Raw genomic sequence first — 27,259 nt, forward strand, 5'->3', positions numbered from 1 at the left:
TCATTGAAAAAAAGATAGAATTCATTGATTAAAATCAACATATTTTTCTCTTGAAGAAATTCTATGCATTTTTTGTTCTGGATCTTCTTCGTCGTCTCCATCTCAGTATTACACATTTCATATACAACATAGGGAAAACATTTTCACTCTTAACCCAGGGTAACCCAAATAATTCCACATTTTTTCGTTAATACCCACAACAATCCACAATTTCTTTACAAAAGATTCACTCTCCTCAAGTCTAGATATTTTTTTCTCGTTTTAACTATTTCATCAGAAAAAGTCACCACAACACTTACAACTTATAATCACTTTTCGATAAATTCACTAGTCACAATTTTACATATTACGAAGTTAACACACACACACACACACACACACACACACACACACACACACACACACACACACACACACACACACACACACACACACACACACACACACACCACTTTACTTTTAACAACACCAAAAAACACCATCAATTACCTTTGAATACTCCAAAAACATTATTCGAACACAGCCATATCACCACTGAATACTCCCAGATCACCTTCATAAATACTCTTGCACATCATTTCAACACCTTCAAAAACACCTTTGAATAGTCTCAAACACCATTTGAGTACTCCCAAATACGCCACTGAGTACTACTAAAACACCACTGAATACAGTCAAAACACCACCAAAATCGCAGACTAACACCCATTTTCACACAAATCCCCTCAAATCACTATAACATAAGAACATAAGAACATAAGAATGTAGGAACACTGCAGAAGGCCTACTGGCCCATACGAGGCAGGTCCTTATCAAAACGACATCTACCTAAAGCTACTCAAGAAACAACTCCCGCACCCCCCAACACCAATCAAACCCAGCCCCTCCCACTCATATATTTGTCCAGTCTCTTCTTAAAGCTACCCAAGGTCCTAGCCTCTATCACCCCACTGGGAAGACTGTTCCACGCATCTACAACTCTGTTAGAAAACCAGTACTTACCTATGTCCTTTCTAAATCTAAATTTATCCAACTTAAATCCATTATTCCTGGTTCTTACCTGGTTCGACACCCTCAGTACTTTATTAATGTCTCCCTTGTTTATGCCCGTCATCCACTTATACACTTCAATGATATCTCCCCTTGAACATCAAAATGGTATACAATACCGACAGGTTGTTAGGTAAGACACATATGCAACAGTTAGACAACTTTATTCCGAAACGTTTCGCCTACACAGTAGGCTTCTTCAGTCGAATACAGAAAGTAGGCAGGAACAGTAGAGATGTGAAGACGATGTAATCAGTCCATCACCCTTAAAGTCGTAGAATTTGAGGTTGTCAGTCCCTCGGCCTGGAGAAGTTCAGTTCCATAGTCAGGAACTATCTGAAGATCAAGCGACAGTGCGGAGACTTAAATACTGTCGGAAGGAGAGGTGCAGGGTAGTAGTAGTAGTAGTAGTAGTAGTAGTGAGAGGCAACTGAGAGGTCATGTCCCTCTCAGATCCAACCCTTCTCACTTGAAAAGCTTGTCCAAGGTGTTTTCTGTACCAAGATGCCACGTGTTGCAGTGTCTGACAAGATGAACATCAAAATGGTATACAATACCGACAGGTTGTTAGGTAAGACACATATGCAACAGTTAGACAACTTTATTCCGAAACGACGTTTCACCTACACAGTAGGCTTCTTCAGTCGAATACAGAAAGTAGGCAGGAACAGTAGAGATGTGAAGACGATGTAATCAGTCCATCACCCTTAAAGTCGTAGAATTTGAGGTTGTCAGTCCCTCGGCCTGGAGAAGTTCAGTTCCATAGTCAGGAACTATCTGAAGATCAAGCGACAGTGCGGAGACTTAAATACTGTCGGAAGGAGAGGTGCAGGGTAGTAGTAGTAGTAGTAGTAGTAGTAGTAGTGAGAGGCAACTGAGAGGTCATGTCCCTCTCAGATCCAACCCTTCTCACTTGAAAAGCTTGTCCAAGGTGTTTTCTGTACCAAGATGCCACGTGTTGCAGTGTCTGACAAGATGAACATCAAAATGGTATACAATACCGACAGGTTGTTAGGTAAGACACATATGCAACAGTTAGACAACTTTATTCCGAAACGTTTCGCCTACACAGTAGGCTTCTTCAGTCGAATACAGAAAGTAGGCAGGAACAGTAGAGATGTGAAGACGATGTAATCAGTCCATCACCCTTAAAGTCGTAGAATTTGAGGTTGTCAGTCCCTCGGCCTGGAGAAGTTCAGTTCCATAGTCAGGAACTATCTGAAGATCAAGCGACAGTGCGGAGACTTAAATACTGTCGGAAGGAGAGGTGCAGGGTAGTAGTAGTAGTAGTAGTAGTAGTAGTGAGAGGCAACTGAGAGGTCATGTCCCTCTCAGATCCAACCCTTCTCACTTGAAAAGCTTGTCCAAGGTGTTTTCTGTACCAAGATGCCACGTGTTGCAGTGTCTGACAAGATGAACATCAAAATGGTATACAATACCGACAGGTTGTTAGGTAAGACACATATGCAACAGTTAGACAACTTTATTCCGAAACGTTTCGCCTACACAGTAGGCTTCTTCAGTCGAATACAGAAAGTAGGCAGGAACAGTAGAGATGTGAAGACGATGTAATCAGGCTGAATGTTTTCTAACGAATTTATGTCCATTCTGTAATATGGAGACCAGAATTGAGCTGCATAATCTAGGTGAGGCCTTACTAATGATGTATAAAGCTGCAGTATGACCTCTGGACTTCTGTTGCTTACACTTCTTGATATAAATCCCAGTAATCTATTTGCCTTATTACGTACGCTTAGGCATTGCTGTCTTGGTTTAAGGTTGCTGCTTACCATAACCCCCAGGTCCTTTTCGCAATCTGTATGGTTAAGTTCTACATTATTTAACTTATAAGTGCTAGGGTTATGGACACTCCCGAGCTTCAGAACCTTGCATTTATCTACATTGAACTGCATCTGCCACTTTTCTGACCAAGAGTAGAGTTTGTCTAAATCCTCCTGAAGTTCCCTAACATCTACGTTTGAATCAATTATCCTACCTATCTTCGTGTCATCGGCGAATTTGCTCATATCACTAGTAATTCCTTCATCAAGATCATTGATATATATTATAAACAACAACGGGCCCAAGACTGATCCCTGTGGAACGCCACTTGTTACTGATCCCCACTCGGATTTAACCCCATTTATGGACACTCTTTGCTTCCTGTCTGTGAGCCATGATTCGATCCACGAGAGCACCCTTCCCCCAATGCCATGAGCTGCTACTTTCTTCAACAGTCTTTGGTGCGGAACTCTATCAAATGCCTTACTAAAATCTAAGTAAATAATATCAAATTCTTTATCGTGGTCAACAGCCTCAAAAGCTTTACTGAAGAAAGTTAATAAATTTGTTAGACAAGACCGGCCTCTTGTGAATCCATGCTGAGTATCATTAATCAAGCTATGCTTATCGAGATGGCTTCTTATAATCTCAGCTATAATTGACTCTAGTAATTTGCCTACAATTGAGGTCAGGCTTATTGGGCGGTAATTTGACGGTAACGACTTGTCCCCTGTTTTAAAAATAGGAATTACATTAGCCATCTTCCACATATCAGACACTGCACCTGTTTGAAGAGATAAATTAAAAATATTAGTTAATGGTTCACAGACTTCCATTTTGCATTCCTTTAGAACCCTTGAAAAAACCTCATCAGGACCCGGTGACTTATTTTGCTTCAGTCTGTCTATCTGCTTCACAACCATTTCACTAGTGACTGTGATGTTACATAATTTATCTTCTTCTGATCCACTATAAAAATTAATTACCGGAATATTATTAGTGTCTTCCTGTGTAAAAACCGAGAGAAAATAATTATTTAAAATCGAGCACATTTCATTCTCTTTGTCAGTAAGATGCCCATAGTTATTTTTAAGGGGACCTATCTTATCTCTGACTTTTGTTCTATAGACCTGGAAAAAACTTTTTGGGTTAGTTTTAGAATCCCTAGCAACTTTAATTTCATAGTCCCTTTTAGCTTTTCTTATCCCCTTTTTAATGTCCCTCTTAATGTCAATATACTGATTCATAAGATGACCCTCGCCTCTTTTGATACGCCTATAAATTCCTTTCTTATGCCCTAGTAGATATTTCAGCCTATTATTCATCCATTTTGGGTCATTTCTATTTGATCTAATTTCCTTATAAGGGATAAACTTTCTTTGAGCAGCATGTATTGTGTTCAGAAAACTGTCATATTGATAGCTCTCTTCGTTACCCCAGTCAACAGATGATAAGTGTTCTCTAAGCCCATCGTAATCTGCTAAGCGAAAATCTGGGACTGTTACTGAGTTATCCCTACTATCATACTTCCATTCAATTCTACATGTAATTGATTTGTGGTCGCTAGCACCCAGTTCCTCTGAAACTTCTAAATTATTAACAAGGGATTCATTGTTTGCCAGAACTAAGTCAAGCAGGTTATTACCCCTTGTAGGTTCTGTCACAAACTGCTTCAAAAAACAATCCTGAACTACTTCTAAGAAATCGTATGGTTCTAAATTCCCAGTCAAGAAATTCCAATCAATATGACTAAAGTTAAAGTCTCCTAGAATTACTACATTATCGTGCCTTGTGGCCCTAACAATTTCCTCCCATAGTAGTCTCCCCTGGTCCCTATCTAAATTTGGGGGACGGTATATCACATCTAAAATTAATTTTTCATGCCCCTCTGAAAATTCTATCCAAACAGACTCTGTATGTGTTACTTCAGACTTAATACCCGTTTTTATGCAACAGTTCAAGCGATCTCGGACATACAATGCCACCCCACCCCCCTTCCCGATACTTCTATCTACTTGGAACAATTTAAAACCCTGAATGTGACATTCTGCAGGCATGTCCCGACTTTTTGAATTAAACCACGTCTCAGTAATGGCAAATACATCTATGTTACCTGCACTAGCAACTAGTCTCAACTCGTCCATCTTATTCCTAGCACTGCGACTATTTGTGTAATAAATATTTAATGACCCTCCTATCTCTTTACCCTTCCTGCTCCTTTCTGTTATTCCACTAAACCTATTACTGTCATTGTCAATTAGTGCCACTGGCTTTCCAATATCCTCCTCATTTTGCCTATTACTAGTTCTCCTAGTACTCATGTTACTACCCTGCGACTTCACAGTTTTCCCGCCAAAACCCATACCACTAACTATTCCTAGTTTAAAGACCTAACAGTTCCCTCCACTGCGTTGGCCAGTGCTCCCACCCCACACCTAGACAAGTGAACCCCATCCCTGGCATACATGTCATTTCTGCCATAGAAGAGGTCCCAGTTGTCAATGAATGTTACTGCATTTTCCTTACAGTATTTGTCCAGCCAGCAATTGACACCAATTGCTCTGGACAACCATTCATTTCCAACTCCTCTCCTTGGCAAAATGCCACATATGACAGGTTTCCCACTCTTCTTCCTAATTATCTCTGTTGCTGACCTATACCTGCTAATCAGGTCCTCACTCCTACGTCTGCCAACATCGTTGCCTCCAGCACTGAGACAGATAATAGGATTGCTCCCATTACCTCTCATGATGTCATCCAGACGGCTAACAATATCCTTCATCCCAGCCCCAGGAAAACACACTCTCTGCCTCCTACTCCTATCCTTCAAACAGAATGCCCTATCCATGTACCTAATCTGGCTATCCCCAACAACAACAATGTTTTTACCTTCCTTGGCGTCGTCCGTAGTGATGCTCCGAGTAGTCGACTCAAATTCGCCAGGTAGCATTACACCACTTGTAGAATTCGTCATGACGTTCTCGATGGTCTTCGTTGGGGTTTCTAGGGATGTCTCACTCACGTCTGCCAATGCTTCCTTGGTGCTCGTTGTGGCATTCCCAGTAGAACACTCACATTCGTCAGGTAGCACCGACAATGAGTTGGAAGTTTCCACGGCAGTCTTCTGGTTTCTCGTTGTTTCTGCCTCTCCAACCGTTTTCTTAATCTTCAGCTTGGTTCCATGTTGCCCGGCCACTGACCAAGCTCCCCTATTAACCTGGGGACTCACAACAGGAGGATTACTACGAATCCTCTTGTTCTCCTCCGTTAATCGCCGTATCTCCAGTTTAGCAACTCTGAGTTCTTCTCTCAGCTGCTGGTAAAGCTGCTCAAGAGAGGGCATCCTGGTTCAGATTCACAGAGAGCACACAAACAGGTCTTCACAGAGCTAAGTACACGTCACCACTGAGCTAAGTACACGTCACCACTGAGCTAAGTACACGTCACCACTGAGCTAAGTACACGTCACCCAAGAAATAAGCTCTGATGTGAAAGTCCCACTCAAATCCAACCCCTCCCACTCATGTACTTATCCAACCTAGATTTGAAACTACCCAAAGTCCTAGCCTCAATAACCCAACTAGGTAGACTGTTCCACTCATCAACTACCCTATTTCCAAACCAATACTTTCCTATGTCCTTTCTAAATCTAAACTTATCTAATTTAAATCCATTACTGCGCGTTCTCTCTTGGAGAGACATCCTCAAGACCTTATTAATATCCCCTTTATTAATACCTATCTTCCACTTATACACTTCGATCAGGTCTCCCCTCATTCTTCGTCTAACAAGTGAATGTAACTTAAGAGTCTTCAATCTTTCTTCATAAGGAAGATTTCTGATGCTATGTATTAATTTAGTCATCCTACGCTGAATGTTTTCTAACGAATTTATGTCCATTTTGTAATACGGAGACCAGAACTGAGCTGCATAATCAAGGTGAGGCCTTACTAATGATGTATAAAGCTGCAGTATGACCTCTGGACTTCTGTTGCTTACACTTCTTGATATAAATCCCAGTAATCTATTTGCCTTATTACGTACGCTTAGGCATTGCTGTCTTGGTTTAAGGTTGCTGCTCACCATAACCCCCAAGTCCTTTTCGCAATCTGTATGGCTAAGTTCTACATCATTTAATTTATAAGTACTAGGGTTATGGGTACTCAAAAGCTTCAGAACCTTGCATTTATCTACATTGAACTGCATCTGCCACTTTTCTGACCAAGAATAGAGTTTGTTTAAATCCTCCTGAAGTTCCCTAACATCTACGTTTGAATCAATTATCCTACCTATCTTTGTGTCATCGGCGAATTTGCTCATATCACTAGTAATTCCCTCATCAAGATCATTGATATATATTATAAACAACAACGGGCCCAAGACTGATCCCTGTGGAACGCCACTTGTTACAGATCCCCACTCGGATTTAACCCCATTTATGGACACTCTCTGCTTCCTGTCAGTGAGCCATGACTCGATCCACGAGAGCACTTTTCCCCCAATGCCATGAGCTGCCACTTTCTTTAACAGTCTATGGTGCGGAACTCTATCAAAAGCCTTACTAAAATCTAAGTAAATAATATCAAATTCTTTATTTTGGTCAACAGCCTCAAAAGCTTTACTGAAGAAAGTTAGTAAATTAGTTAGACAAGACCGGCCTCTTGTGAATCCATGCTGAGTATCATTAATCAAGCTATGCTTATCGAGATGGCTTCTTATAATCTCGGCTATAATTGACTCTAGTAATTTGCCTACAATTGAGGTCAGGCTTATTGGGCGGTAATTTGACGGTAACGACTTGTCCCCTGTTTTAAAAATAGGAGTTACATTAGCCATCTTCCACATATCAGACACTACACCTGTTTGAAGAGATAAATTAAAAATATTAGTTAATGGTTCACAGAGTTCCATTTTGCATTCCTTAAGAACCCTTGAAAAAACCTCATCAGGACCCGGCGACTTATTTTGCTTCAGTCTGTCTATCTGCCTCACAACCATCTCACTAGTGACTGTGATGTTACATAATTTATCTACTTCTAGCCCACTGTAAAAATTAATTACTGGAATATTGTTAGTGTCTTCCTGTGTAAAAACTGAGAGAAAATAATTATTTAAAATCAAGCACATTTCATTCTCATTGTCAGTAAGGTGCCCATAGTTATTTTTAAGGGGACCTATCTTATCTCTAACTTTTGTTCTATAGACCTGGAAAAAACTTTTTGGGTTAGTTTTAGAATCCCTAGCAACTTTAATTTCATAGTCCCTTTTAGCTTTTCTTATCCCCTTTTTAATGTCCCTCTTAATGTCAATATACTGATTCATAAGATGACCCTCACCTCTTTTGATACGCCTATAAATTCCTTTCTTATGCCCTAGTAGATATTTGAGCCTATTATTCATCCATTTTGGGTCATTTCTATTTGATCTAATTTCTTTATATGGGATAAACCCTCTTTGAGCAGCATGTATAGTGTTCAGAAAACTGTCATATTGATAGCTCTCTTCGTTACCCCAGTCAACAGATGATAAGTGTTCTCTAAGCCCATCGTAATCTGCTAAGCGAAAATCTGGGACTGTTACTGAGTTATCGCTACTATCGTACTTCCATTCAATGCTAAATGTAATTGATTTGTGGTCGCTAGCACCCAGTTCCTCTGAAATTTCTAAATTATTAACAAGGGATTCATTGTTTGCCATAACTAAGTCAAGCAGGTTATTTCCCCTTGTAGGTTCTGTCACAAACTGCTTCAAAAAACAATCCTGAAATACTTCTAAGAAGTCGTACGATTCTAAATTCCCAGTCAAGAAATTCCAATCAACATGACTAAAGTTAAAGTCTCCTAAAATTACTACATTATCGTGCCTTGTGGCCTTAACAATTTCCTCCCATAGTAGTTTCCCTTTGTCCCTATCTAAGTTAGGGGGACGGTATATCACTCCTAAAATCAGTTTTTCATGCCCCTCTGAAAATTCTATCCAAACAGACTCTGTATGTGTTACTTCAGACTTAATACCCGTTTTTATGCAACAGTTCAAGCGATCTCGGACATACAATGCCACCCCACCCCCCCTCCCAATACTTCTATCTTCTTGGAACAATTTAAAACCCTGAATATGACATTCCGCAGGCATGTCCCGACTTTTTGAATTAAACCACGTCTCAGTTAAGGCAAATACATCAATGTTACCTACACTAGCAACTAATCTCAACTCGTCCATCTTATTCCTAGCACTACGGCAATTAGCATAATAAACATTGAAAGACTCTCCTTTCTCTTTACCCTTCCTGCTCATTTCTATTTTTCTACTAAACCTATTACTGTCCTTATCACCCAAGGTCCCTGGCTTTTCAATATCTATCTCGTTCTTATTATTACTAGTTCCCCTAGAACTCGTAATATTACTACACTGGGACTTCACTGTTTTCCTGCCAAAACCCATACCACTAACTATTCCTAGTTTAAAGTCCTAACTGCTCCCTCCACTGCAGTTGCCAGTGCTCCCACCCCACACCTAGATAAGTGAACCCCATTCCTAGCATACATGTCATTTCTGCCATAGAAAAGGTCCCAGTTGTCAATGAATGTTACCGCATTTTCCTTACAGTATTTGTCCAGCCAGCAATTTACACCAATTGCCCTGGACAACCATTCACTTCCAACTCCCCTCCTTGGCAAAATACCACATATGAGAGGGTTCCCACCCTTACTTCTAATTATTTCTATTGCTGACCTATACCTGCTAATCAGGTCCTCACTCCTACGTCTGCCAACATCGTTGCCTCCAGCACTGAGACAGATAATAGGATTGCTCCCATTACCTCTCATGATGTCATCCAGACGGCTAACAATATCCTCCATCCCAGCCCCAGGAAAGCAAACTCTCTGTCTCCTACTCCTGTCCTTCAAGCAGAACGCCCTATCCATATACCTAACTTGGCTATCCCCAACAACAACAATATTCTTACCTTCCTTAATGTCTTTCGTCGTGTCGTTCCCAGTAGTCAACTCACATTCGTCGGGTAGCACTGAGAATGTATTGGATGTTTCCACAACAGTTTCCACGGCAGTCTCTTTCTTCTTCATCGTTTCTACCTTTCCATTCGTCTTCTTGATCGTCAACTTCTTTCCCTGCTGTCTAGCCACTGACCAGTTTCCCTTCTTGACCTGAGGACTCAAAACAGGAGGACTACTACGAATCTTCTTGTTTTCCTCGGTCAATCGCCGAATTTCCAAATTCGCCAACCTCAATTCTTCCTTAAGCTGTTGGTAAAGTTGCTCGATGGAGGGCATCTTGCTTCAATTCTAGAGAGCGCGCAAACAGGTCTTCACAGAGCCAAGTACACGTCAACACTGCGCAAATGCCAACTCAATCAGGAGCTACTGCGCAGCACGTCCGCACGGCCCAATAGCGATGCGAACACTTTTCACTTCTATAATTTCTTTTAAAATATTCACACATTTACCTTTATTTTCAGTAAAATCCCCCCATATTTCTTTAAATTTCTAATGCAACCCTCCCCATACCCCTCTCCATCTCACCCACATTTCTTCACATCCACTCACCCATCTCCCAACACACCTCTTCTGAACACACACAAAAATCACATTTCACATCCACAAATGCATCTCATCACCCATCTCAAATCCACTAAAATCACTGTAACCAAGATATTCACAAAACTCTATGATCACCTAACACACACACACACACACACACACACACACACACACACACACCTTCAAAACACTCTCATACATTCATCATTTGAGACGACCACCTTTTCTCAATATCTCTTAAGAAATATTCTCTCATCCACAACCTTTATCATCTCACTACAGAACAACCCCAAGATTACTTCGAACACTCTCATAAATCATTTGAATACTCACATAAACACCTTTGAACATTTCCAAACAACACTGAAACATTTCCAAGTCAACATTTTGAATACTCCCAAATAAGATTTATCATCTTTAATTTATCTACACTTACACATTTCATTAAATTACAACTCATCCACCACACTACTCCCTCAGTCTTCCGATTTTACATCATTATCACAAAAACTAACTCATACACTTATGACATGAGACGTTACCAACACTAACACACCCACACACACACACACACACACACACACACACCACTTTACTTTGTACAACACCAAAAAACAACATCGATTACCTTTGATTACTCCAAAAACATCATTTGAACACATTCAAAAACATCAACAAACTCCTTTGAATACTCCCAAAACACCACTGAATACTACCAAAACAGCACCGAATACTGCCCAAACAACACTAAAAATCACCAGAAACTAAGATCAACACCACCAATTATCACCCATTTTATAGAAATCCACTCAAATCACTATAACCAAGACGATCCCACTCACCTCAGACTATTATATAACATGAGCGCAAAAAAAAAAAAACATTCTCATAAATCATTTGAATACTCACAAAAAACACCTTTGAACATTTCCAAACAACACCGAAACACTTACAGCAGGATCACCACCAACTAAAAACATAACATGTACACACACACACACACACAAAAAAAAAAACTAAGACATCCATCAACTATCAACAATGACCACTCATTTTTATAAACATTCGCACAAAAAATCACAATCACCAACTCCATACAATATCTAATACACTCCTCTCACTTCCACCAACACATACCAGCACAGATAGGGATACCTCCCATGACATCACACTCCATCCTGTGTTTACTTGACGTCACACCCCACTTTTACTTCATTTAACTTATTGAGAGGAAGCTACTTGTTTCAACCTGTTATATCTCCAATATCTAAGATCACCACAATCAAAGACATTTACCAAATTCTATAACTCCACCACTAGGATCACACATTTTTTGTACACATTCTCTTAAAACATCATCATAACGAAGTTCACTAAAACTATCTATACTTTTACTAAGATCACATAACATTTTGTCTTCTCTAACTCACTCACCAATTTACATTCACACTTACACATTTCATTAACCGAAATTACATCTCATTCACCAAACTCCTCCCTCATTCTCCAGACTTTACAACATTAAAAAAAAAAAAAAAAAACTCATACACATATGACATGATGACCATGGTTAATGTTTTTCATTTCTTCTTTGACAACCATTGTTGTACGAATACCTTCTTCCTTAAATTTCATTATCATATCTTCGAGTATGGGTTTATAATGTGTATTCCAGATATAATCATTTGAAGTTTCATGCCTCCCAATATCTTTCAGAAAGATAACCTCTCTTATATTTTTATTGTCTTTCACACTTTTTATGACTCTCTCAATGGATTCCTTGAAATATCTTATTCTGTCTGCGATAGTATCTTTCTTTAAACCATACACCAAATGGGAATCTCTTGATTTTTCAATTAAATTTTGAGAAATGGTATTTTCCTCCAATGGTCCAGCAATACCAAATTGGCTTATTATGGCTGCTAAATAAGGAAGATTCAATTTTCTTTGATCCGGTGAAGGTTCAAACTCGATAACAGTTCCAGGAGTATCACGATCTTCAACTCTGCATCTTCTCAGATTAAATAATGGTTCTCTACTCCGATACACATCAGCATAAGGATATTTCTTACCCAAATAATAACTTGCACCATATCCTTTTATAGCAACACAATTCGCATGAAAAATAATGCAGACGTTGTCACGACAATATTTTTCATCGTACAATTTTCCTTCTTCAATTTTAAAATATTTTTCCATCCTATTGTCTGTCTCCATTTTCTTGAGATGGTTAGTCGCACCCTGGTGGAAGAGGTACTAATGTATGAACAACAAAGATCAGAGATGTTTATACTCATTACCATTCCTGCCAGACGTATGATCTCTATTCAGTTCCCTAATAAGGTTTTAGAGTGATAGTGAATAAAACAAAAAAAGTATTATAGAGGTATTTTATTTGTCATATTTTACAATAATGACAACAATATTTCTATGACGTTTTTTTAATTCCTTTGCAAAATCATGAACTTTCCCTTGTTAACTTAAATGAATGAAAAGTGCGCATGCCAATCACCTCCAGCTGAAGCATAACCACTTAACAAGATCATTCATGCACTCTTTGAATATAATCTCATGACCTTTCTTTGTATCTAAATATTTGCATGTATTGTAGTAGGTCTTATCAACTTTACAGTTCATATAATACTTATGTGGAGGTCCCATCGCATACTGTGCAAACATATTGGCAATCATGGGGTTATTTTTTTCATTATTTACAAATTTTATGCTCCCAAATTTATCACGAGTGACTTCACTAGCTAGATTTGCTTCATGACATCCAGGTGATCTAAATAAATATGGATTGCTAAGTGGTAAAACCTGACTTAAGGCATCAGCAAGACCTCCGTTTTTCAATTTAACAGCACAACAATTTGCTTATTGTACTAAAAGAATTTTATCACTGCCACTAAAATCTTTTGTAATATTACCTTTCATTAATGAAAGATATTTTTCTTCATCTTTTGTTGCTTTTTTACCTGTAATTTTGATAAAATATAGTATTATATCCCAAAAATTAAGTTTGTTACTCAACAAATGAAAAAAAAAAATTCTCATTAGAATTTCTAAAAATTACATTGTGGGTGAATTTACTCAATATCTCATTAAAAACTCACGTTCAAAATCTTCCATTGCTATAAGCATTTCTTTATCGGTGAGATATTGTTCAGTCACCTTCCTTCGTTTTGGTGGGTTGTGATCAAGGTCTTCTATCGAATTAATCATTTCTTTATCAGTTCAGTGATGTATAGACACTTTTGCTTCTGTAACAAATTTTTCACATGTAACTTCCACTTATTAAATGAACTTTTCTTCTTGTTAACTTAAACACAAGATGACTCTAACACGAATTTTTTTTTAGACTATAACAAAAATCTCACTTGAATTTTTACAGTCCAGGGAACTTACGTAGATCTGAAGTCTTCATCTAAATACTCTTGTAACTCAATACAGATGTGTCTTCTTATACTCTTTTCACCACGAGGGTTGTCGAGTTAGTAGTTTTTATAACTATATGTAGAGAAATTTGTTACATGAAAAACACTATGTGGCATCACCATGACGATAGGTGAATGAATCGCCACGAGTTTAGTGTCATACAGGATGGGGAGAGTTAAACATTTGTTGGATTTCTTTGGTGAGGTGAATAATCTTAAGTGGAATGAATATAAACCTTTAATATCTGGAGGAGGTGATCTTAGCAAGAAAAAGTTGTATCGTGGATGATAGATGAACAAACCCCTCATAGGGGAACTTCGCCAAGTGTGTTGATTTCTAGCAAATGATTGGAATTGGTAATGCGTTTGTTGGGTCCTGTAGAGTGTAATCATAACTTCAATGGTATTATGACATGTTATTACTATACCGATGGTACATACTTGGAAATGCATGAAGACAATTAAAGGTAAAATAATTTGATCAATGAGTATCGTGACGTCACTCTTTTAGTTCATTTAAGCTAATAAGGGGACACAGTATGATTATGCTTTTAAGTTAATAATGGGAAGATGCTCTATCCTGTTTTAACGTGTTGCTGGATAGTGACGTCACAAGCAAGTAGTAAGTGTTGCCAAAAAAAAAAAAATATTGTCTGAATATTTCTTTTTACTGAAAAATAAGATAAGTTAACAATGGCTAAACATATTATTTGAAATATACAATGGATAATATATATGCTTTGAAGAAATCCCCTGTAATGTGTGTATTTGTATTATTAAAAAAAAATTTTATTCGATGATGACAACGATTGAAATTTTTGGTAATAATATTTGGAATGAAATGGTAAGGAATCACTTGAGCAGAAGAAGAAATATGGAGGTGGTTTCGACAAAACATACTAGTGTGGTGTTTATAGAAATGTTATATACAATTAAGAGAGTCGAACCCATTCAAAAAAGTGTTGATGTGGAACATGTTCTCTCAAAAGAAGTGTTTGTAGCTGAGGTACGAGAAATGACCCAACGATGGAGTGAAGAAATATTGGAAAATTTATTGTTACAAGAATGTGAATGGAGCAGTCATTTATCTCAAACTTTTATTATACCAAAGCCCAAAAAATTAATTTTGAAAATGGATTTTGAAATGGCTGATCCTAGTTTAGGTAAGTTTAATGAAATTTTCATTTAATACTGTTTAGCACCTCTTTATGTGTATGGAAGAGTTGTGTGTAAGTCACCCCCAGACATTGTCAGGGAACCACATGGAAAGCATCTAATATGGGGAAACTTGGCGATTTCATTGTTATTTGTGAAACGGTGAAAGATCTTCCTTGGTTGGAATTTTGCAACACTGTCAATCAACTCTTAAGGAAAGATGGTGAATCATTGAGTGAAAAGAATTTTCAACGAGTTAAAAATTGGTTAGAAAATGAACTTGATTCGCATAAATTCATTGATGAAATGGTAACGGAGTGGAGTGATGATCTGGTATATTATATTTTGGAAAACAATATATCTGAAAACTTTGTCAGTCAAATATTTAATAGACAGTATAATCTGTGCATTTTGCATAGATGGTACAACACAAAGAAGTGGAAATTAATTTGGAGAGAACTTTTCACAGATATTAAACAATATATTAAAACATTGAACCTAATGTGTGAGTAACTTATAAGGTAAGCAAAATTATTTACCTTGTATCAGTGGTTTAATTCATTTAAATTATGATGAGGAAGTAATTATAACTTGAAGAGAGGGAGATATATTTGAACTAATATATATATAACTCATATTTACCTCTTTGTGAAATGTGTCACTTACCATTTCGGTCTTCTCTCTCTACCTGAACACCAAGAATCATGTCTACCATAATACTTACATCATTTAAGTTAACAAGACGCTTTTAATTCATTTAAGTTAATAAGGGGACACAGTATGATTATGCTTTTAAGATAATAATGGGAAGATATTTAAGTTAACGAGAAGAATACTGACGTAACACTTGAGAGGCATATGTTTGGGATAGTGAAAAAAATATGTAACTTTTAGTTGGTTTATATCTTTTACAGGTGATGATGCAAATTTCTCCCCATTATATGCTAATGAAATAAAAAAATATATTAACATTTACAGGTACCGATGTGACGGGGCTTGGAAGAACAAGACTTAGAGAGGAGGATTTATGATGTTTAGAGCGTGTTGTTACACCAAGATTAATAATATATGATGATTCATTCATTAAAAAGAGAAATGTTTAATAAAAAATTTTAAGACATGATGAATTTTAAATCAATCAAACCTTACCATGAAAAACGTATTGAGGTAGAATACAAATGTTATATCTCATTTAAGTTAATTTCATGGTGTCTGTCAGCCCTGTGACCTCACCAAATTTTAGCACAAGAGGACACAGTTGGTCTGGAAAGAGATGATTATCTTAAATCTACCTTGGGTGTGAACACCATTTCATGGCGTCGCTGGAGGGGATTGTACAAAAATCATGATGCAATACTTTGGGGTAAGGCATATAAGCTCAAGGAGTCTCTCAGAGCGAGGATTGTGTTTCTATTCGGAAATCGAGTAAATATTTCTACCATTGAGTGCGTTTACCAACAAGAAAATAATGTTCGATTTTAAGATAAAGTTTCCAAAACTAATTTGGAAATATCCAAAAATGGAGTCGTTCAGAGTAATTCTGGAGTACTCTAATGTATTTTGGAAGTGTTCCAATATATTTTTGAATGTGCTCCAACGTAATTTGGAAATGTTCTAATGTTATCCCAATCATTTTGTTCATATTACCGAAACTGAGGGAATGTGGCTAAAAATGTGATTTGTATCATATCTTAGTTGGATGTGTTCGTGATATATTTATAAAAAATGAGTGTTTTCTAAAAATTTGTGACATGTTGTGAATATTACTGAGTCAAAATGCTGGTGACTTTTTTTTTCTGATGAAATAGTTGAACTGAGAAAAATTGTGGGGTTATGAGTATAATATTAAACTATGTGGAGACAAGGAGATAGATTTTATTAAAAATTTAGTGTAGGGAGGAATGTGGGTAAGTAAGTAAGTTTATTCAGGTATACACAAATACAGTTACATAGAATTATCATACATAGAAGCATATGAGTAGAGAACCTAGGGTAGTATTCAGTGGTGTTTTGGGGGTGTTCGAATAATGTTTTTGGAGATATCAATGGTAATTGATGGTGTTTTTGGTAGTGTTCAAAGTAAAGTGAGTTGTCTGTGTGTGTGTTAGGTGGTCATAGAATTTTGTGAATATCTTGGTTACAGTGATTTTAGTGGATTTGAGATGGGTGATGAGATGCATTTGTGGATGTGAAATGTGATTTTTGTGTGTGTTCAGAAGAGGTGTGTTGGGAGACGGGTGAGTGGATGTGAGGAAATGTGGGTGAGATGGAGAGGGTATGGGGAGGGTTGTATTAGAAATTTAATGAAATATGGGGGGATTTACTGAAAATAAAGGTAATGTGTGAATATTTTAAAAAGAAATTATAGAAGTGAAAAGTTATGATATATGTATTGGAAAAGAATGGAGGGTGTATAAACATGCCGCAGTAGTTGGGTAGTGAGATGATTAGTTGTTGTGAGTATATTATCAATTTATGTGGATACAAGGAGATGGGTATGGAGAGGATTTTATTAGAATTTTAGTAATGTAGGGAGGAATGTGCATTACATTTAAGATTCAGTAAAAAGAATGGGAAAAATTTGTATCGAATAAATTGTGAATAAATTGGTAAGCGATGAGGGTTGTGGGTATTGTTGTCGAACTAGAGATATCGAAAAAGATGTTGTAAGTGGGTTGTTGTTGTGACTTTTTCTGATGAAATTAGTTAAAACGAGAAAAAATTGTGGGATGTGGGTGTTGTGGGATGTGGGTGTTGTGGGTATTGTTGCCGACCTTTTTTTTTATTTATATATTTTATTAAAACATTTCAGTACATGGAATAATAATTAACACAGAAAACAAACCATCAACAGGTATATATATGAAATACATAGATAGGTTGGACATATACACACGCACATTATCCACACATATACATATATATACATATACATACACATACACGCACATATATATATATATATATATATATATATATATATATATATATATATATATATATATATATATATATATATATATATATATATATATATATATATATATATATATATATATATATATATATATATATATATATATATATATATATATATATATATATATATATATATATATATATATATATATATATATATATATTAATATATTATTATCACACTGGCCAATTTCCACCAAGGCAGGGTGGCCCGAAAAAGAAAAACTTTCACCATCATTCACTCCATCACTGTCTTGCCAGAAGGGTGCTTTACACTACAGTTTTTAAACTGCAACATTAACACCCCTCCTTCAGAGCGCAGGCACTGTACTTCCCATCTCCAGGACTCAAGTCCGGCCTGCCGGTTTCCCTGAATCCCTTCATAAATGTTACTTTGCTCACACTCCAACAGCACGTCAAGTATTAAAAACCATTTGTCTCCATTCACTCCTATCAAACACGCTCACGCATGCCTGCTGGAAGTCCAAGCCCCTCGCACACAAAACCTCCTTTACCCCCTCCCTCCAACCCTTCCTAGGCCGACCCCTACCCCGCCTTCCTTCCACTACAGACTGATACACTCTTGAAGTCATTCTGTTTCGCTCCATTCTCTCTACATGTCCGAACCACCTCAACAACCCTTCCTCAGCCCTCTGGACAACAGTTTTGGTAATCCCGCACCTCCTCCTAACTTCCAAACTACGAATTCTCTGCATTATATTCACACCACACATTGCCCTCAGACATGACATCTCCACTGCCTCCAGCCTTCTCCTCGCTGCAACATTCATCACCCATGCTTCACACCCATATAAGAGCGTTGGTAAAACTATACTCTCATACATTCCCCTCTTTGCCTCCAAGGACAAAGTTCTTTGTCTCCACAGACTCCTAAGTCCACCACTCACTCTTTTTCCCTCATCAATTCTATGATTCACCTCATCTTTCATAGACCCATCCGCTGACACGTCCACTCCCAAATATCTGAATACGTTCACCTCCTCCATACTCTCTCCCTCCAATCTGATATTCAATCTTTCATCACCTAATCTTTTTGTTATCCTCATAACCTTACTCTTTCCTGTATTCACCTTTAATTTTCTTCTTTTGCACACCCTACCAAATTCATCCACCAATCTCTGCAGCTTCTCTTCAGAATCTCCCAAGAGCACAGTGTCATCAGCAAAGAGCAGCTGTGACAACTCCCACTTTGTGTGTGATTCTTTATCTTTTAACTCCACGCCTCTTGCCAAGACCCTCGCATTTACTTCTCTTACAACCCCATCTATAAATATATTAAACAACCACGGTGACATCACACATCCTTGTCTAAGGCCTACTTTTACTGGGAAAAAATTTCCCTCTTTCCTACATACTCTAACTTGAGCCTCACTATCCTCGTAAAAACTCTTCACTGCTTTCAGTAACCTACCTCCTACACCATACACTTGCAACATCTGCCACATTGCCCCCCTATCCACCCTGTCATACGCCTTTTCCAAATCCATAAATGCCACAAAGACCTCTTTAGCCTTATCTAAATACTGTTCACTTATATGTTTCACTGTAAACACCTGGTCCACACACCCCCTACCTTTCCTAAAGCCTCCTTGTTCATCTGCTATCCTATTCTCCGTCTTACTCTTAATTCTTTCAATTATAATTCTACCATACACTTTACCAGGTACACTCAACAGACTTATCCCCCTATAATTTTTGCACTCTCTTTTATCCCCTTTGCCTTTATACAAAGGAACTATGCATGCTCTCTGCCAATCCCTAGGTACCTTACCCTCTTCCATACATTTATTAAATAATTGCACCAACCACTCCAAAACTATATCCCCACCTGCTTTTAACATTTCTAACTTTATCCCATCAATCCCGGCTGCCTTACCCCCTTTCATATTACCTACTGCCTCACGAACTTCCCCCACACTCACAACTGACTCTTCCTCACTCCTACAAGATGTTATATATATATATGTATATATATATATATATATATATGTATATATATATATATATATATATGTATATATATATATATATGTATATATATATATATATATATATATATATATATATATATATATATATATATATACATACACACTTATACATTCATATATACATATACACACATACATTCACACATACATATACTTATACATACATACACAAACATATATATTTTATTTAAACAGTACATGAAACAATAAATAACACATAAAACGATACGATAACTGATATCTATATAATACATAGATAGGTCGGGGAAAACTTATCTAACTTTGACAATACGAATAAGAACAAACTAATACTCAGGAGCCCAGTAAATTTAAAACTAAACTCATCTGCAATAATGACATTATACATATACAGTGAACAACCATAATATAGGAAACACAGTTTCCAAGTAAGTGGACTTGACACCACAATGATAATACAATACAAAATTATCCTTCAAACTCCATGCAAGTGAAACTATGTCCACTGTCAAGTGACTAGACAAATCAATCCACATTAATTAAAACATTAGGTAATGATGTAATTATTGAGCTCGGTAACACATGTTACAACCAATAAATAATAACTGACTCTTATTTACACATCATATACATATGATGTTCATAAATTTATGCTAAACCATACCGTGACCTGTAACCCATAATGGTTACAATATTATATAGCAATAGTACGATTGCAAACAAACCATACCCCCGGCCGGGATTGAACCCGCGGTCATAGAGTCTCAAAACTCCAGCCCGTCGCGTTAGCCGCTAGACCTGCTAGCCACAATAAGATTCATCCAACTAGGTATATTTTTACACCATAGGAAGGTTAGCACAGGCACCTCTGTGACCACAAATGTAAGTTTTTACAGACGAATCTCCAGCTAGCGTGGCCATGACGAATCGTGTTTGCAATCGTGTCATTACGATTTCTTGAGTCATGTTGACGGCAGTGAAGGGACTTGAGCTAGAGTTCGTCACGGCCACTCTAGCTGGAGATTCGTCTGTAAAAACTTGCATTTGTGGTCACAGAGGTGCCTGTGCTAACCTTCCTATGGTGTAGAAATATACCTAGTTGGATGAATCTTATTGTGGCTAGCTGGTCTAGTGGCTAACGCGACGGGCTGGAGTTTTGAGACTCTATGACCGCGGGTTCAATCCCGGCCGGGGGTATGGTTTGTTTGCAATCGTGTCATTACGATTTCTTGAGTCATGTTGACGGCAGTGAAGGGACTTGAGCTAGAGTTCGTCACGGCCACGCTAGCTGGAGATTCGTCTTTAAAAACTTGCATTTGTGGTCACAGATGTGCCTGTGCTAACCTTCCTATGGTATAGAAATATACCTAGTTGTATGAATCTTATTGTGGCTAGCTGGTCTAGTGGCTAACGTGATGGGCTGGAGTTTTGAGACTCTATGACCGCGGGTTCAATCCCGGCCGTGGGTATGGTTTGTTTGCAATCGTGTCATTACGATTTCTTGAGTCATGTTGACGGCAGTGAAGGGACTTGAGCTAGAGTTCGTCACGGCCACGCTAGCTGGAGATTCGTCTGTAAAAACTTGCATTTGTGGTCACAGAGGTGCCTGTGCTAACCTTCCTATGGTGTAGAAATATACCTAGTTGGATGAATCTTATTGTGGCTAGCTGGTCTAGTGGCTAACGCGACGGGCTGGAGTTTTGAGATTCTATGACCGCGGGTTCAATCCCGGCCGGGGGTATGGTTTGATTGACATTTTTACTGAAAACGACCAGTCAGGTTTACCTTCAAATGGGCCATGGCTCCATACACCTGCATAAGTCTGGTGAATCATCCCAAATTTGGTGAAAACCTTATGGATTGCATGCTCATCAGCTTCGAAAGGGACGTTTCGAATCTTGACCCATGTGTAAGTGTGGGACACATCCCGAAGACACACTGCCACAGTTGAGTTCACCTGACAACGTAGATCTTGATAACGTTGAACAACATCCTCATACACTGTAGTAGTCGTAAACTTGACGAAAACCCGGGAAGCACCATTTACTGAAACACCATAGATGTCATAGTTGGAGATCTTATATGTGTCTTGCAGGATTTGGAGTAGGATGACGTCAACATTATGATCCAACAAAGATCCCTGCAAAATCTCCACACATACAGTGTTAACTCGTCGGAGGCTTCCCTCCATCTTGTGGGGTAATGTTGATTTTCGCCACCAGAGGGCGAGGCGCAGAGCACACAACCACTCTACTCAATACCTGTGAGGCAACTGAGTAGCGTCTGCGCAAAGGTCCACTTGGCCCGAAAGCGAAGAGGACAATGATGTCGAACTAGAGATACCGAAAAGATGTTATAAGTGGGTTGTTGTTGTGACTTTTTCTGATGAAATTAGTTAAAGCAAGAAAAAATTGTGGGTTGTGGGGTGTTGTGGGTTGTGGGTGTTGTGGGTATTGTTGTCGAACTAGAGAGACCGAAAAAGTGGATATAAGTTGTGGGTTGTTGTTGTGACTTTTTCTGATGAAATTAGTTAAAACGAGAAAAAATTGTGGGTTGTGGGGTGTTGTGGGTTGTGGGTGTTGTGGGCGTTGTTGTCGAACTAGAGATACCGAAAAAGTGGTTATAAGTTGTGGGTTGTTGCTGTGACTTTTTCTGATGAAATTAGTTAAAACGAGAAAAAATTGTGGGATGTGGGTGTTGTGGGATGTGGGTGTTGTGGGTATTGTTGTCGAACTAGAGATACCGAAAAAGAAGTGATTCTGTTATAAGTGTTCGCGTGCGTGTGTTTGGATTGTGTTCATGTTTTTTGCACTCATGTTATATCTTAGTTGGAGGTGAGTGTACTCATAGAAATTGGTAATCATCTTGGTTACAGTGATTTGAGGGGATTTGTGTGAAAATGGGTGTTAGTCTGTTATGTTGATCTTAGTTTATGGTGATTTTGGTGGTGTTTTGACTGTATTCAGTGGTGTTTTAGTAGTTTTCAGTAGTGTATTTGGGAGTACTCAAAATGATATTTTGGAAGTGTTTCAGTGTTGTTTGGAAATGTTCAAAGGTATTTTTGTGAGTATTCAAATGATTTATGAGAGTGTTTTAGAGGTGTTCAAAGTAAAAGTGAGGTGTGTGTGCGTATTAACTTCGTAATATGTAAAACTGTGACTAGTGAATTTATCGAAAAGTGGTTATAAGTTGTAAGTGTTGTGGTGACTTTTTCTGATGAAATAGTTAAAACGAGAAAAATGTCTAGACTTGTGCTGTATTTTGTGAAGAAATTGTGGATTGTTGTGGGTATTAACGAAACAAAAATGTGAAATTATTTGGGTTATCCTGGGTTAAGAGTGAAAAATGTGTAGGGGGAAGTCGACAAGATTCAGCCTGTGTGTGTGGGGTCATCACGTGACGCCACTGACATAGGGGGATGTCGACAAGATTCAGCCTGTATGTGTGAGGTCATCACGTGACGTCACTGACCGCCGAGTAAACACAGGTGGGGTGACGTCACACTTGTTTAGACCTGTAGTAAGAGAAAGTACCATGCCTCATAGGGGGAGTTCATTTGAATGCTTACCCCCAGAGGGGAAGGAACCCAAAAAACTTGATCCAAGGAGATGGAGGAGAAAAACTTGATCCAAGAAGATCATAAGAATTTCGAAAGCCCATAGGGGGGAATCCAAAAACTTGATCCGAGGAATTGGAGCAGGGAATTTGAGATGCAAGTGGGAGTTCATTTGAATGCTTACCCCCAGAGGGGGGAACCCAAAAACCTTGATCCGAGGAGATGGAGATCATAAGAAATTCAAAAGCCCATAGGGAGGAATCCAAAATATTGAGAAATGGCATTACCAGTAAAGTTTAAAGAGTTTGTACTTAACTTAGAAAGACAACTCATCGCCTGCACAGCCGCCTCTGCAGACGAGGTCTTGAGAAGCTGTCGAAGTCATCTCTCAACGGGCTGTAAAGATTTATAATTTGTAAGATTATAAATTACCCCTAGGGGGTGTTATGTCAGCATATTTCATTCACTGATGGCTGACAAACTTACTTGTGTGGACTCAAAAGTCCGCCCCTTACTGCCGACTATAGGTTGATTACAAACTCCTTGCTACTCAAGAACTGCGCAGTCCCCCGTACTACAAGAAATTCGTAACCTACCTTGCTCTTGTAGCGTGAGCTATGGTGTTCTTCACACCTTCGACAGATATCGGTGACTTGATAGAGGCTGAAGTGTCCTTGGATGTCCACGTCTTCCATAGTCTAGGAATACGCACACTGGTACACTATGTTCCACAAGATTTGTCTTTATTGTTCACAATCTTATCACTAAAGAAGCTGATCACACTTCTCTTAAGTGTTTATTGTGTTTTATGAGACACTTTGTTCACACTAATGCACAGATCAGTGCTCTTTGTTGGTTATCCTGGCATCAGTGTCACTCTCAGTAGAGTCAAAAGTAATCTGAAGACGCCACAGCGCCCCATGCCGTCACTCCCCAAGCACAAAGAAAAAGCTGACCTAGTACTTTTGCTTCCTTGCCACTTCCTCGATGAAGCAAAGCAGAATGTTTGATTCTTGCTGTCTTAAGCATAGACAACAATGTACACTATCTTTACCATGGTAACAAAGTGGGAGCAGGATTTTCCTTAATTGTCCTGCCAAAGTAAGAGATGTACTGTCTCTTATTAAAATACACTCTGCAACACTGGACTGCAAGGAGCAACGGTCACTTGACCACGTCGCATACTCGTACGGCATCTGTGATCAATTACTCACTGTAGCAGTAAACAAGATGCTTGCCCCTTCTGAGAGGGCTGGGCCCCTCAGGGCTGAAAGGGCTGAAAGGGACTGAAGGGGGCTGATACCCCCCTCCTGGAGAAAATTTCTCCACACTGGGGGGCGGCGGAGGTTCGCTGCACGTGAACTATTCATCACTTAATATTAATTTGATTTTCTCACTCGCCACCACTGCTGCTTGTCTTTTCTGAACAGCTTTAGTCTGTGTGGTTTCTGGAGAATCACTAATTTTGTTTTCAACACTGTGTAACTCTAACGGCACTAGTTTTTTTATTGTACGCTTATTCACTACACCTTTGCTTAAAACATCAACTGTCCTGATGATTCCATTTGCATCAGGATATATGGTCACAATTTTTCCAAGTAGCCATTGGGACCTCGGACAATCATTGTCGATAATCACTATGTCACCAGGTCTTAAGGACTTATAATTTTCAGGAACACCAGCTCCATAGAAGTGTTCTCTCAATAAGGTGAGATAGTCTTCTCGCCAAATTTTCTCCCAACATTCAATCACTTTATTAAGGTGTTTGAATTTACGTCTGAGTTGCTCAGGTTCGAAAAAAGAAGGATCCTCTATGATTTCTTTATCATTCATGGGAGGAACAGGTTCGAGCCTTCTGCCATGGAGTAAATGAGATGGACTTAACACTTCTAAATTGTCCAGATCATCGGTAACATAAGTTAGAGGCCTGTTGTTGACTCTATTTTCTATTTCAGTCACAACTGTACGGAATTCTTCTAAGTCGATTCTTTGACGATGAAGAGTCTTCCTTAAACAACGTTTTACAATGCCGATCATTCTTTCATAAAATCCGCCGTGCCATGGAGATTTAGGAGGAATGTATCTCCAACGACAACTGCGTTGATTCAGCATCTGTTGTACTTCTGGTTGATCAAAGATCTTGCTTATATAAGCAGCACCAGCAACAAAGTTCGTTGCATTATCTGAAATCATCAGTCAGGGACATCCCCTTCTGGCTGCAAACCTTCTGAATAATTTGATAAAAGTTTCAGCAGTCATGTCAGTGGCTACTTCTAGATGTACTGCTCTAGTTGTAGCACAAATGAAAACACAGATGTACACCTTGATGGGAACTTTGTCAACTGCTTTGGTTAAAATTATTGGTCCAGTGTAATCTACACCTGTCACCTCAAATTGAGTGATATGACAAACTCTTTCAGAGGGATATGGAGGTGGACCTGGATACTGACATACTCGCATATCATAGTGACGAAAAGTAATACAGTCCTTTATTTGCTTTTTTCACACTTTGTCGACCTTGAGGTATCCAGTAGGATTGTCGCATATGACAAAGTGTGTCAGCTACCCTACCATGTAACACGTTACTGTGGGCGTTTTGCACAATCAGATTTGTTAGCCAGTGATTCTTGGGGATCAATATTGGATGTATGGCTTCTTTAGGTAGTGAAGAATTATGAATTCTTCCTCGACATCTTATAATCTTTTCTGAGTCGAGATAAAGTCCTAAAGAATTAATCATGACAGGTTTCTTTGGGGATTTATCTTGTGTTTCTATAAATTTATATTCTGTAGAGAAAACATCTTTCTGTATTAGTTTCACCCAGTATTTAATGGGTTCAAGACATTCATAATCAGGTTTTATTCCTTTAATGAATTTAAAGACAAGAGCTGTAACTCTTAAGAGTTTACCCAAAGATGAGTATTTAGATCCATCATTGTCTATTTCTGTCATGTCTGCAGTATTTACACAACTTATTTCTGCTGTGTTCAAGCAGACTGTTTCTTCTGGCATAATGTGAGCTTTTTGCTGAGGCCAGTTATTTTCATTAGAGAGCCAGTTCGGTCCGTGGAGCCATAATTTATTATCCACAAATTTCTTGAGTGGGACACCACGTGACAACATGTCAGCTGGATTCTCTTGGGTAGAGACGTTGAGAAAGAGATAATCTCTCTGCATCTCTTTTATTTCTGCTACTCTGTTCTGTACATTGACCAGCTTACTCTTATTATTTCTTAACCACTGGAGAACTGCTTCATTATCACTCCAGATCACGGTTTTTTCAATAGTGAGATGATCAAGTACTTTGTTGAGATAGACAGCTAATTTTGTACCTACATAGAGTGCTGTCAGTTCCAATTGTGGTACTGTTCTGACCTTCAAGGGTGCTACCCTGGCCTTTGAAGTAATTAGTGTACTTCCTTCAGCATTACTCATGTAAGCTACAGCGCCATAATCTCTGGTTGACGCATCACAGATCACATGTAATGTGTAATTGTTTCCCTCTTGACCTATTTGTCTGGGAAATTTAATTTGATGAAGTTGTTTAAACTCCTATATATTTCATCCCATGCTTGACTCATTTCTAGAGGCAAGTTCTCATCCCATCTAATTTTGAGCTTCCGTGCATCTTGCATAGGCATTTTACCCTTTTGGTAATTGGTGAGACGAGTCCTAGAGGATGAAAACATTGTGATACCTCTGACAGTAAATTACGTTTAGTGAGTGTACTGCATGATTTATTGTTTATCTTT

General features: G+C 38.4%; 1 long non-coding RNA gene across 1 annotated transcript in view; it reads left to right on the forward strand.

The window, feature by feature from the left end:
• LOC138852558 (uncharacterized) overlaps positions 1-27,259 on the forward strand; it is a 470,174-nt gene that overhangs the window by 19,477 nt on the left and 423,438 nt on the right. The window lies entirely within an intron of this gene.

Source organism: Cherax quadricarinatus, chromosome 11 (assembly GCF_038502225.1).
Source record: "Cherax quadricarinatus isolate ZL_2023a chromosome 11, ASM3850222v1, whole genome shotgun sequence".
NCBI classification, from domain to species: Eukaryota; Metazoa; Arthropoda; class Malacostraca; order Decapoda; family Parastacidae; genus Cherax; species Cherax quadricarinatus.